At 31.6% G+C, this 12,091-nt stretch overlaps 1 protein-coding gene across 14 annotated transcripts in view; it reads left to right on the plus strand.

Annotated features, from left to right (window-relative positions):
• The window catches only part of Ppfia2 (PTPRF interacting protein alpha 2), a 441,884-nt gene that overhangs the window by 150,165 nt on the left and 279,628 nt on the right, over positions 1-12,091 (plus strand). The window lies entirely within an intron of this gene.

A 12,091-nucleotide genomic window follows, 5' to 3' on the forward strand; every position in this document is an offset into this window, starting at 1 on the left:
AGTTATTGAGTACAGTTGCCTAGAACGTGCTTTAATTGGAAAAAAATTAAGATTCAATGCCTATAGGAGAACATCTTTCAATATTTGTATGTAATATTATAGTCAATTTATGGCACTATATTATGTACAAATAGGAAACCTATGTTAAAGCAAAATTAAATACATGTTTATATATTTAATATATGCATGTATATACATATGTAAATAAATTAGAACACAGTGAATTTTTTCTTAATTTTATGTCCATAATAATGATATTCCAACATGTTTTCACAATTATTCCTTCACAGTTATATGTTTGCAAATAAATATGTGTATCTGCTCTACTAAACTCGTAGATTTCACTTATCATGACTTAAACTATGAGCCTTCCCAGAGGTATTGATGAACCCTCATTTCCTAGAAATTAAATACATTCATCCAGTGGTTGTTCCCTATTATGAATTTACTTGTTTTATTTAATGGAACTCTGTGTAAGCTTTTGTGTAAAACAATAACAAGCACTATATTACTGTCAATAAACAAAGCAAAAATTTCACACCATTTCTTCTAATCAAAATAATTAATTTCTGGCCAGGGCAATGATCTAATGTAGCCCAAAGAGGAAATATTTATCTTTAGGGTACCTTTCTTTGTCATTAAACTCTAGCATTAATGACATATGTGTCAGGCCTATTATGTAGACATGGCTAACTTCCTTGCCCCCTAATATCCACTGAAAAATTAGAGAAAGACACTTTATCACAAAGTATGAAAACATAGTGATCTGCCATTTCCATGGTTCAAATAATGGATGTATTTCCCTTTCTTAAAGGATAAAGTTCATCTCCCTGAGATGGCATACAATGTCCTTTATGATGTGGAAGACACACAGCATTTTGTTCTACTTCTTTCCCAGGAAATTGTTTATATGTTTCTTGTGATTGACTGTTTCTTCATTAAACCTTCCCATTGGAAAAATATTGTCTTAAAGACTCATCTCAAAGCTAGGTCTTCCACAAAACTCTGCTTCATTCCTTCATGCTCTATTAAATATTTTCATCCCCTTTTCCTGCTTAGAACACTATGGATACAGTTATCATGCTTTATTATAATCCTCAAAACCTTTTTGTCAATGTGTCTCCACCACAAGGATATGGCAAATATACTAGGGTATATATATTTTTCTTTTTTCTTTCTTTTTTTTTTTGAGAGAGAGAGAGAGAATTTTAATATTTATTTTTTTTTAGTTTTCAGCGGACACAACATCTTTGTTTGTATGTGGTGCTCTGAGGATTGAACCTGGGCCACATGCATGCCAGGCGAGCACATTACCGCTTGAGCCACATCCCCAGCCCTAGGGTATACTTTTTAAAATTTAAATGATTAAAATATGAAAATTATCACAATATGCAACACATCATTTTTTTCTAAACACAAAGGTAGTTAGTGAGGCTTAAGTATGCATTAACAGGGAATATATAAAGGAAATTTTGCTTAATACTAGGCCTTTGTATACCACACAAAGTTGGCATATTCAAAATATCAGTTATATGAGTGAGCAAAGAAAAATTTTAATTTTTTCACATTTAAATACATTTGTATAGGATCTAGCCAACAACTTTTTGAAAATGTTTTTTTTTTTTTTCTTTATACCTCTTTGTCATTCTTCATTCATTGGTTTTTTTTTTCTTACTTTATTGAGAAAATTTAAAAATTTGATTAGTATATATTTTCACATTTGTAACAGGAAAGGAGCTCTCAAATGCATAAAGAATTTTCACTCAGATGATATTATTGGTAATTAGTATAGAGCAGCACAAGGTATCTTTGTCATCAAACATAGCTATAGTAATTATGGCTTTTCAGCAAAGAACCAAATTTGTATATTTGATCATTTTCATTATGCCTTAGTTCCCAGTATTATTTTAAAACTATTATTTGGAGCACATTATAGCTTTATATTGTTGAAAATTTTAAAATGCATTCAAAAATATCTACCAAATATTGGCACATGTGGACTCAAGGAAAAAAATTAGGAATAAAGGCAAAGTTGTCTTAGCCCTATAGAGATCATAAGAAAGACAGCCCCTTGGCTTCAGTGTTACATAATAATATATAAGCAGAGGTCCAAGTTATATGAGAGAATTGAGGAGATGCTTGTCACCTAATGGTATGCATTGATGATTATGAATGCTGGAAGTGTTTCAGGAAGGAGACACAGCTGCTCACTAATATGTGGGACAAGCAGAGTTCTGTATAACTGGAACATAACCTGGAGACTGGAATTGACTGTAAGTAAAGTGTACAGAATCATTTTAAATAGGAGCACAGAGTTGACTGTCATCCACAGGATTTGGGATTTGAGATCTAAGGATTTTCAGTGAAGAATGGCAGGCTTGATTTACTGTTTATTTAGAATGCTGGATACTCCCATGGGTAGCAATGGGGCTGGAGCAGAAAGAATAGTTTAGTAGCTTTCCAAATAATCCAGTTGAAATGTTATGATTTCCACATTGTACAGACAAAAGAAATGTTCACAAAAGATGCCCAAAGAGTTATTAATAATTCAGTCATCAAGTAATATAGTTTCTGTTTTGAATATAGTGTTTTAAAACATAAATCTATGATCTTTCCTTATAAGCTGATACCTAAAGTATTGATTAAATGTAGGAGCACAAATATTTTAAGATAAATAATTTCTAATCCCATTGATGTATTATGGCAGAAATTTATAAAAACTTGATCCCCTGACTTTGAAACATTATGATAAAGCCACATTGCATTATTAAATTTAAGACTTTCATTTCATTGCATCTTCTCATTTAACCTTAACTGACACAATTTTCTCCTAGTTGGAAATATGTATATTTCTAATAAACTTATGTCCTGGAATTGCTATGAAAGACATAAAGGGAAATTGAGAAAAAATATCTATTCTAACTTTAATTTAAGCATGTTCTATATATCAGTGTGACCAACTACAGAAATCAATAAATATCCCATGGGTTTCCATATAGATAATCAATCATAACTCTTCTATTTGCAGAAGTTTTTGCTTAATGGAAGTCTGCAAGGCTGTGTGTTTTATAAGGACAGGAACAGTGCCCTTCTTTTCATTTTTAAATCATTAACACAAAAGCAGATTGCCCGGCATACAGACATAATGAGTACATAGGAGTTGTATTAAATTAAAAATTGGAGAAGAACTTCTTATTATGCATCATATGAGTGTTAGTTCTATCCCGACTTAGGATAACTTCCTCATAGAAGCAAATGGTTATAAGATTACCAAGGTAGTGTTTACAGATGTATTTTACTATACCTAGCTAAAATAGCTTCATGTTTCAGGTAATACCTGGAGAGGAGGGAAATTGGAATTGGGAAAATCACTCTCCAGGCCCTTGAGATGAAGCATTTAGTTCACTTAGCACAGTGCTCAGTAAACAAGAAACCACCACAATGGCAGTAGTACTCAGAGCTGTGGTCCATATACCATAGCAGAGGCCGCAAAGATGGGAGCTAAGAGAAGGTAAGCACAAGGGGAAAGTTAAACGAATTTATGAACTTGCTGAATATAGGAGACAAAAAAGGACACAATAAAATTGTAAATTCCAAAGTTCCTAGTGAGTAAGGATGAGAAGAACATGGAAAAGGAGCAGGTTTGGAAAACCATTTGCTGAGTTCTGTTTTTGACAGATTGAGTAGACAGCTGGAAACAGGTTTGCCTCTCAGGAGAGGGATCTGTCTGAGTTGTAGGTGTAAATGTGGTAGACATCTGCTTACAGGGTAGGAAAACTATGGTAGTAGAAGAAATGACCTAGGCAAGAATAAGGAGATTGGGGTGGGGTCAAGGAATGAAATCCTTGAACACATTGACTTACCCAGAATTATTATCATTTTGAGTACATATGCTTGATTTAATTTGCCATCACATATTAGAAGTTGTTTTCCTTTTTAACAATCCGTGAGTACTAACCTTGAAGCTAACCAAAGTTAGATGCTCTTGAATTTGTATTTGCTTTGTCTTGTAAATACATTTTGGGAGCTTTTTCCTCCTGGAATATCATCCCTGAATGTTGCTAAATTAAATCCTCCCTTTCTTATAGCGTACTTACTGAATGGCTATTGCATTGTTTATCATAGTACATTTAATTTTTTGGGTATCTGTCTTCATAACTAGACTGTGAACTTCTAGAGGGCATATAATTTATTTTACTTCACAATTCATGTTTGTTTATTGATGTGTAATGTCTGTCATAGAAGATGTCTGTGCTGTTTGAATGAGTTAATGAATTCACTTGTAAATTGGAGACTGCCTAAAATTAGTTATCTTCTATTAATTCATAAATCATCTGGCACACCTTGTTAAATGTCCCTATTATACAGATTTAACAATGTTAGGTAAAACACTTGGTTTCTGTACTCAAGAAATCTTAGAGTTGCATAAGGAAAATTATACAAAATCACATTAGCACATTATTTTGTTCTTTAGACACAGATACAATAAAGCTTTGTCTTTAAATCTTCCACCCCTTTTTTATCTTAGTTTACAGTGAACTTTCCCACTGTGACCCTATTAGTTTTTTTCTTTTATGTTTTCAAAATATTTTATGAATAATAAAGATTCTCAATAAAAAAATGCATAAAATTTCATAAAGAATATTCTCTGGAAGTAAACACATGGTTCAAAACTAGGTTCTGCCATTTAAGCTATTAACAAGTGAAATTATTTCTCTATTTTCAGTTTCCTCAACTATTAGAAAATAATAACAGAACTTAAGATATGAGGTTATCATGAGTACAACATTCTATAGAATATTTATGAAATATTGTATAAAATATTTATTTTCAATAAAGATGGTACTCAGTCAAAATTAGCCTGTTCATTAATATGCTTTATAAATATTAGCATAATTTCTTTTATAAACAATCTTTTTTTCCTATCTTGTATTTAGAAAACTTTGATGCTGAGTATAAAAACCACTTTAAATGCTTCATACATAAGTTAAAGGAGCTTATTAAAAACGATTGCATTAACTTTTCAAGGGCAATTCTATGTAAAATACCTTTGTGCCTATAAAATATTTTATTTCAAAACATTAATACAAAGTGTCTTTTTGAAAGTATTTTAGCTAGCATTTATATTTTTTAAAGATTTTAGTTGTATTTTATAATTCATTCCTTTCCCATTTTATTTCTATTATAAGTTAGTTTTTAAACATATACAAATATAAATTAAAAATTACCAGTTTGTGAAATTAACTCATTTTAGAATACAGTTTAGAATATCTACAAAATTAAAAAAGTAGAACATAAAAACAGTAAATAAGTTTGTGTTACTGAGAGTCCACAGAGTTAATGTTATTATTTGCATTTTTAAAATAACATTTTATTTGGTAATATAATTAAATTACCAAATAAAATTGCTAGAGTTAAATAGAAAAGTTGGGCAATGACTTTAGGAAGCAATGAGAATAACCTAATTCTTACATCTTAAGTATTATAGAGTTTATGTTGTTAAAGAAAACAAAAGACTCATAGAAAACAACCTTGTATTTTTTTCTTGTTGTCTATAAAATATAATGCAGAAGTGACAGTTCTGAGATACTATATCGAATTACATACATAATATATTTACTGATCCTTTTATTGTACATTTTTGGTTATCATATTGAGCACATCATTAATTTTTTCTTTCTAAAATGATGTATCTTTGAAGTTACAGTAGGTTTATAGGAAACCACAAGTGTATTTTGATTTGTGTTTCAAAGAAGCAGAAAACACAGCCTCTTTTGAAATACAAAATGGTATAAGCTTCCATTGAAATATTATAAATGTACTCTTTGAAGATTAATACTTTACCACTGTTTATATATACTGTTTTATTTTAATAATATTGTGTTTAGTGTTAAAATATTAAATGTGTAAAGAATCACATGTGTTAATATAATGTAGTTCAAATATTTACATACACATACATTTCTTTCATCTAGGATGCATTTATGGAGAGCTTGCTTTAGATATTTTCAGGGAACAGTTGCAATACATAACAGGTTAAAATAAATATTTTAGTGGAGAACCATGCAAGTGTAGTAGCATTTTTCTAAAAGAATCAATAACTTCCAAATTCATTAATTTGGAAAGACTTCGAGGAGGAATACTGTGTTTTAGAAAATAAGTATTAAGGAATTTCAAAATAACCACCACACAAATACACTTAGAAAAGTAATTTTTAGACATATATATCTCCACAATTTCTGACTGGTCAAGGGACATGATCTAATAGACCATCCCAGGCAAATTTGCTCCATAGCAGACTTTCCCTAGATTTTTAGTTTTCTTTATCTTCTTGTAATTCCCAAACAATCTATGGACCCTAGACCCCAACATTTTAGTTAGGTTCTTTACTGTGCCTAAGTCAGGTCATGTACATATTCATCTAATATAATCTTTGGTTGGTTATGATCATGAGGAAAAAAATAATTCTGCTTTAACTAAGAAGTTGTGCAAATAGCAGGTTCCAAGACTAGCATGATATTTTAGAAAGAAAAATGACTGATTTGTTTAATAACTACACCCCCCCCCCATTTCTTTTAAAACTTTGCTAGGTTATTTGCAGTATAAAAAATATGTGTGGGCTGGGGATGTGGCTCAAGTACTAGTGCGCTGGCCTGGCATGCATGCGGCCCGGGTTCAATCCTCAGCACCACATACAAACAAAGATGTTGTGTCCGCCGAAAAACTAAAAAATAAATATTAAAAATTCTCTCTCTCTTTAAAAAAATGTGGATTTTTTTTTTTTGGTCCTGAACATGTTTACTTATAAAAAAGAAAGAAAGAAAGCTGGAAATATCCAAAAAGGTGAAGTTAAAGGAAGAACTTAAACATTAGCTTTGAAGAAAGAATACCTCTTAGGAAAGAAAAAAAAAAGTAAATGCAAAGAAGGAATACAAAGTAATCCACATCAAATGACCTCAAATTGATCATTTCACCAAGAATGTATGGGATAAATGCATTACATACTTTACAAGAGTGGGAACGTGGGGATACTGTCCACATTGGGGAAATAGAGGTCAAGCAGATTGAGAATCAATCCAGGACTGAAAGCATAGATTTGTAGCAGTCTTAATAGATTTCACTTATTATTCGAAAATGGAAATTAGAATGGAAATAAATATTGGCAGACACTACAAAATATCAATGAAGGCAAGGATTTCAATGTACTAATGCAATTAGTATTGAAGAGACTGAATACGAGTTAGTTTTTAGGTAATGAACATAGGAAACAATACTTTTGTTTGAAATTCTATTTGACTTTTCAAAAAGGAAAGTAAAACAGAGAAACTCACTGGAAAGATTACACTTTGCTTAATGCTGTTGTCCCTATTATAGACAAACTCCAAGAAAGTGTTTTTTATTTCACGAGGATTTCCCAGAACATTCCATCACGCCTGGCACATAAAATCCCTCCAAAAGTATATATAAGATTAAAAGGTGTTCATTGATAATACAAACTTGAAGAGATTTAACCTCATAAAAATTATAATTGAATTAAAGTTAAATATACTTGGAGCTCTTAGGTAATTTTTAATTTTTTTTGCCTATATCTAGTAGTAAAGTTTAAATGACAGTAAAAAAGGATGTATTTAGGGAAATCTGAGTATATCAAACACAGCTAATGATGAGAAGGGAACTTGTCATTTATTATAAAGTAAACAAAAAGTAGGGCAGTTTGTGCCTTTATGGAGAAAGGTCTAATAAAATCATAGCCTAGAAAATCATCTATATTGTTCATATTATATTAATCTGATCTTACTTATTATATCCAGATAGTACAACACAGTCTCAAAAATATAGGCACTTAATATAGAATGCTGCTAATATAATTTATTAAATTAACTATAGTCTTAAGAAGAGAGGATAGAAAAAAAAAATCATGTACATTGGATAGTCTAGGGAAAAGAATGTTGAAGAGAGACCCAGTCATTTTTTCTCACTCAGAAGAAAGGTTCTTTTGATTGGAATGCCCTCTAAGTGTTCACAATGTCTAGTAAGAAACCTGGAGGTAAACATGAATCTGAATAAAAACAGGAAAGGTTTCAACTGGTTATGGAGAATAACCCATGAGTACTGGCAGGATAAAACACCACAGTGGGCAATAATTGAAGAAGGAGTCTCCATGAAATCTCCAAATTGAGGGTTTTCAAGATGAAGCTGGACCTGGAGACATAGATTTGAGCCTCATATCTATAATATGAAACGTGAATATGTAAAAATTATTAAATCACATTAAGATTCATTTCTTTATTTTCAGAGTAATAAGAATAGTAAAGACATTGCTCAGAATTGATGAGAAAATATGTTTGAAAGGATTTTATATATTTAAATGCTCTTTAGTGAAAGTTAGTAATTTCAAGCAATAGAAACTCATGAGTAGGCTAGGAAAGAGAACCCTGTAGTGGATTGATAAGGAAACACAGAAGGTACCCCAAATAAGTCAGGATTTTATTGGCTCCTGCAGTCTATTAGGTGCCAAGTTTTGTTCTATGTGCTAGATAAAATGCAATGAGTAAGCAAAACATGGGAATTATGGTACAGTAGAATGAAATAGATAAATAAAATATGGGCTAATATATAGTGTGTTAGGTGGCAGAAGTGCTGATGAGAAACATGGAGCATAGGAAGTGGAAAAGGAATAGTGCACAGTTTAAAACATGTAAGCAGAGAAGACTTCAGAGAGAAGAGGGTGAAGACTAGGAGGAATCAATAGCTTCTGGGATCTCTTACTAGAACACCCTGAAGGGCTGGTTCTTCACAGTGCCATCACCAGGTGGGTTAAACCCACGTATGCCCCTCCCCTTAAGACTTACATTCAAGGGAGAGGAAGGCTGGTTGGCCCAACCTGGACCTCATTTAGTCAAATAGGTACATCCTCTGGTTGCCTTCTGCCTGACTCACCCCATGCCTGTCTCAACACTTTCTTTCTCCTGTAATGATATATACTATAGATTGTGTTCAACTAAATTTTAGACTTCTTTAAAACAAAGGAAATTGTCCATTTCATCTCTAAATTCCTTACTGCTTCCAGAACTTCCTTCCTTTACCCTTCTTTCTCCATTTCCTACTTCTTTTCCCCCGATCATACTTATTATTTAAAGTTCATTACAATATGTCTTTCAGGAATGCACCACACTCCACCAGCTTAGGTTCATTCTCACTCTTACTAAGACATCATAAAATGTTTGCTGACCTCTTCCACAATAATTACCACAAATATCACTGAGGTATGCATATCTGCTTCCTCATTTTTCTGTGAGTTCCTTTAGATTGAGTGAAAACACATTTGTTAAAGTAAAAAAAAAATGTGAGTAATCAGTAAATGTCCAAATATGTAATGGATGCGTGTGACTATCTCAAAGACCACAAAATATATTTTGTATCGAACTTTATATTGAGAATGTATTGCCTGAATTTGACACATGTTTACAAAATATGAATTATCCAACAGAAGATAGGTGATTGAGCTCATTGTCACGTGTGTTTATGTATTGATGTTGGTTGTTTTCATTATTTACTTTGTCATGAGAAGTTACTGCTGAAAGAAATAATGTATTTTTAAAGAATTTTAAAATTTTAAATACTCTTATTTGAAATAAATATATTTATTTAAATTTAATACTCACTGAATGATAATCAGGATCTATCTATGCATATCATACAAACTTTATACAAAACATGGATGGATATTCCATTTCAACCTGATATAAACACTACAATACAATTTGAATTAGCTTTAATTTTCTTTCAATATCTCACATTTTTCCTAAAGATATCAGAATTGAATACTACATCGTCATAAATTTTTAATGATAGAGTATAGCATCTGAAGTTAGACATGTTTCATTGTTAATCATTCTTTGGGCACCTTCTGGACAGATGACAATTTCTCTGATTTTACTTTTCTCTTCTAAAATGGGAATGTAGACAGTAATACCAACCCTATGAGATTGTCATGAAGGTGAAGTAGAGAATGTATAAGGAGCCACTGGATTCAATATGCACAACTCAAGACAGATGAATATAACAGCACTATTTTTTTAATTATTTTATTTTTGAAGTTTTGAATATTTGAATATAATACTTTGTTTTGAGAATATATTTCCTATTAACAGTATATTGAGATTCAGGAAATTACAATTTAATTTTCAGATTTTATATCCTATGTGGCAGTTTCCCTTTCTCTCCTGATCAGAATAGAAAAGTCTTAGAGTTGTTACAGGAATTTTCAAACTTTCGAATACATAATTATCCAGAAATGCTGGCTACCAACTGCCACCTCCAGACATGATTCAGAAGATATGTAAGGACCACAGAATTTTCATTTTTAAACTGTCAGGTGATGCTCATGGATAAAAATCACAGGTTGGAAAACAGTGGACAGGAGATGGAGTATTTTTAGCTCTTTAAGCTTCCATCTACATGAAAGAAAACTGGTAGTTAGAAGCTAAATCTACAAAGTCTTTCTCCAGCTATTATTATTATGCTCAGAAAGATGTGCTTTGATTTGCTGTGATGCAGCCCTTCAGTAATTATAAGCTAATCTTTAACTAGATGATTTATGAATTGGGAATGTTCCACACTACTTTTTCAAACCAAAATAAGCTAACTGCATTGAGAACAAGCCCTCATTAATGATGATCTTTAACTTATATTTCATTTAGAACATCAATTTGTCAAGGAATTTCCAAATTCAAACTTAAAATATTATCATATCAAGAATGATATTCATCTACTATTAATTAATAATTTATCTATCACCTAGAAACTATAAAGTGAAACAAAACTTTTAGATTATATACCACCATAAATGTAACTAGTTCCTTTTTAAATTCTGAATTCATATAGCAGTTGATTAAAATGACAAGTATTGTGTCAGAAATACTCTATGACAAAATTCCTGAGAAAATAAAGTTAAAAGGGGGAAATTTTATTTTGACTCACAATTTTAGAGGTTTCAGTCTATAGTTGATTGACCCCACTGCTTTGGGGCTGGTGGTAAAGAAGTACATCATGGTGGGAGTTCTTTGGTGGCCAGGAGCAGAGACAGGTAGGGGACTGCATCTCAGTATCCCCTTCAAAGACATGACCTCATTGATCTAGGAGTTCTTGCTAGGCCCCACCTCTTACAGGCTCCACCATCTCCCAACAGGGCTAGGAGCTGGGACCCAACCCTTTGACAAATGGACCTTTGGAGGAACACAGCTAGTGCTGATTGAAGAGATGTATCAAGTGGTTGCTACTTGTGGAGTACATACTTCTCAAATATCAAGAATACCTCTCCTAGTATTTTTTGATCACTATCTTTATGCTTTCAGCTAAATTTAAAAATATGACCTAAATTTTAATACTAAGGCCTATAAACACTTTCATGTTTATAAAAGTTTAAAATCACAAGAAATGCACAAGAAAATTGTGATATTAAAACAGTCACAAAGAGAGCATTTGTTTATAATTGATTAAATAGAAATAACTTATTTCAAGATTATTTTGAATTTATTTTCAATAGCAAGGATATTGGCAATCTTATTTTAATGCTGTAAAAATTATTTTCAAATGTAATTTGTCTATTATACAAAAAAACTTATTTCAAGTGCCTGAATGGATGGTGTTGATTAATGTCTCTATCTCCTGTACTTTGTGCTCCATTTAAGATGCTACCATATATGCACTTATAATCTAGCTAGATCACTCCTGAGCTGACATTATTTTCTGAAAAGCATCATGGTCTGGATGAAGGAGCATGATATTTGGAATCAGATTGACATCTATCCTGCTACTTACTAATTGTGTGACTTTGGGCAAGTTGTTTTCTCTGAACTTCGGTTCTCTCACAATAAAAGGAAAAGAATAAAACCCATCTCACAGCATATTATAAACATAGGAAATGATATAAAATATCAACCACATATTAGCCTTTTTATAATAAACAATGCTGATCATCATCATCATCATGATCATCCTGGTGATAATGATAATATAATAATAAAAAATAATAAATATTACATAAAACAATACCTGATTTGGTGGCTAAACTCTAGGATAACCCCCA

This window comes from Marmota monax, unplaced genomic scaffold, assembly GCF_021218885.2.
Source record: "Marmota monax isolate L192 unplaced genomic scaffold, Marmota_monax_Labrador192_F-V1.1 WCK01_AAM20220418_F8-fsc00146, whole genome shotgun sequence".
NCBI lineage: Eukaryota > Metazoa > Chordata > Mammalia > Rodentia > Sciuridae > Marmota > Marmota monax.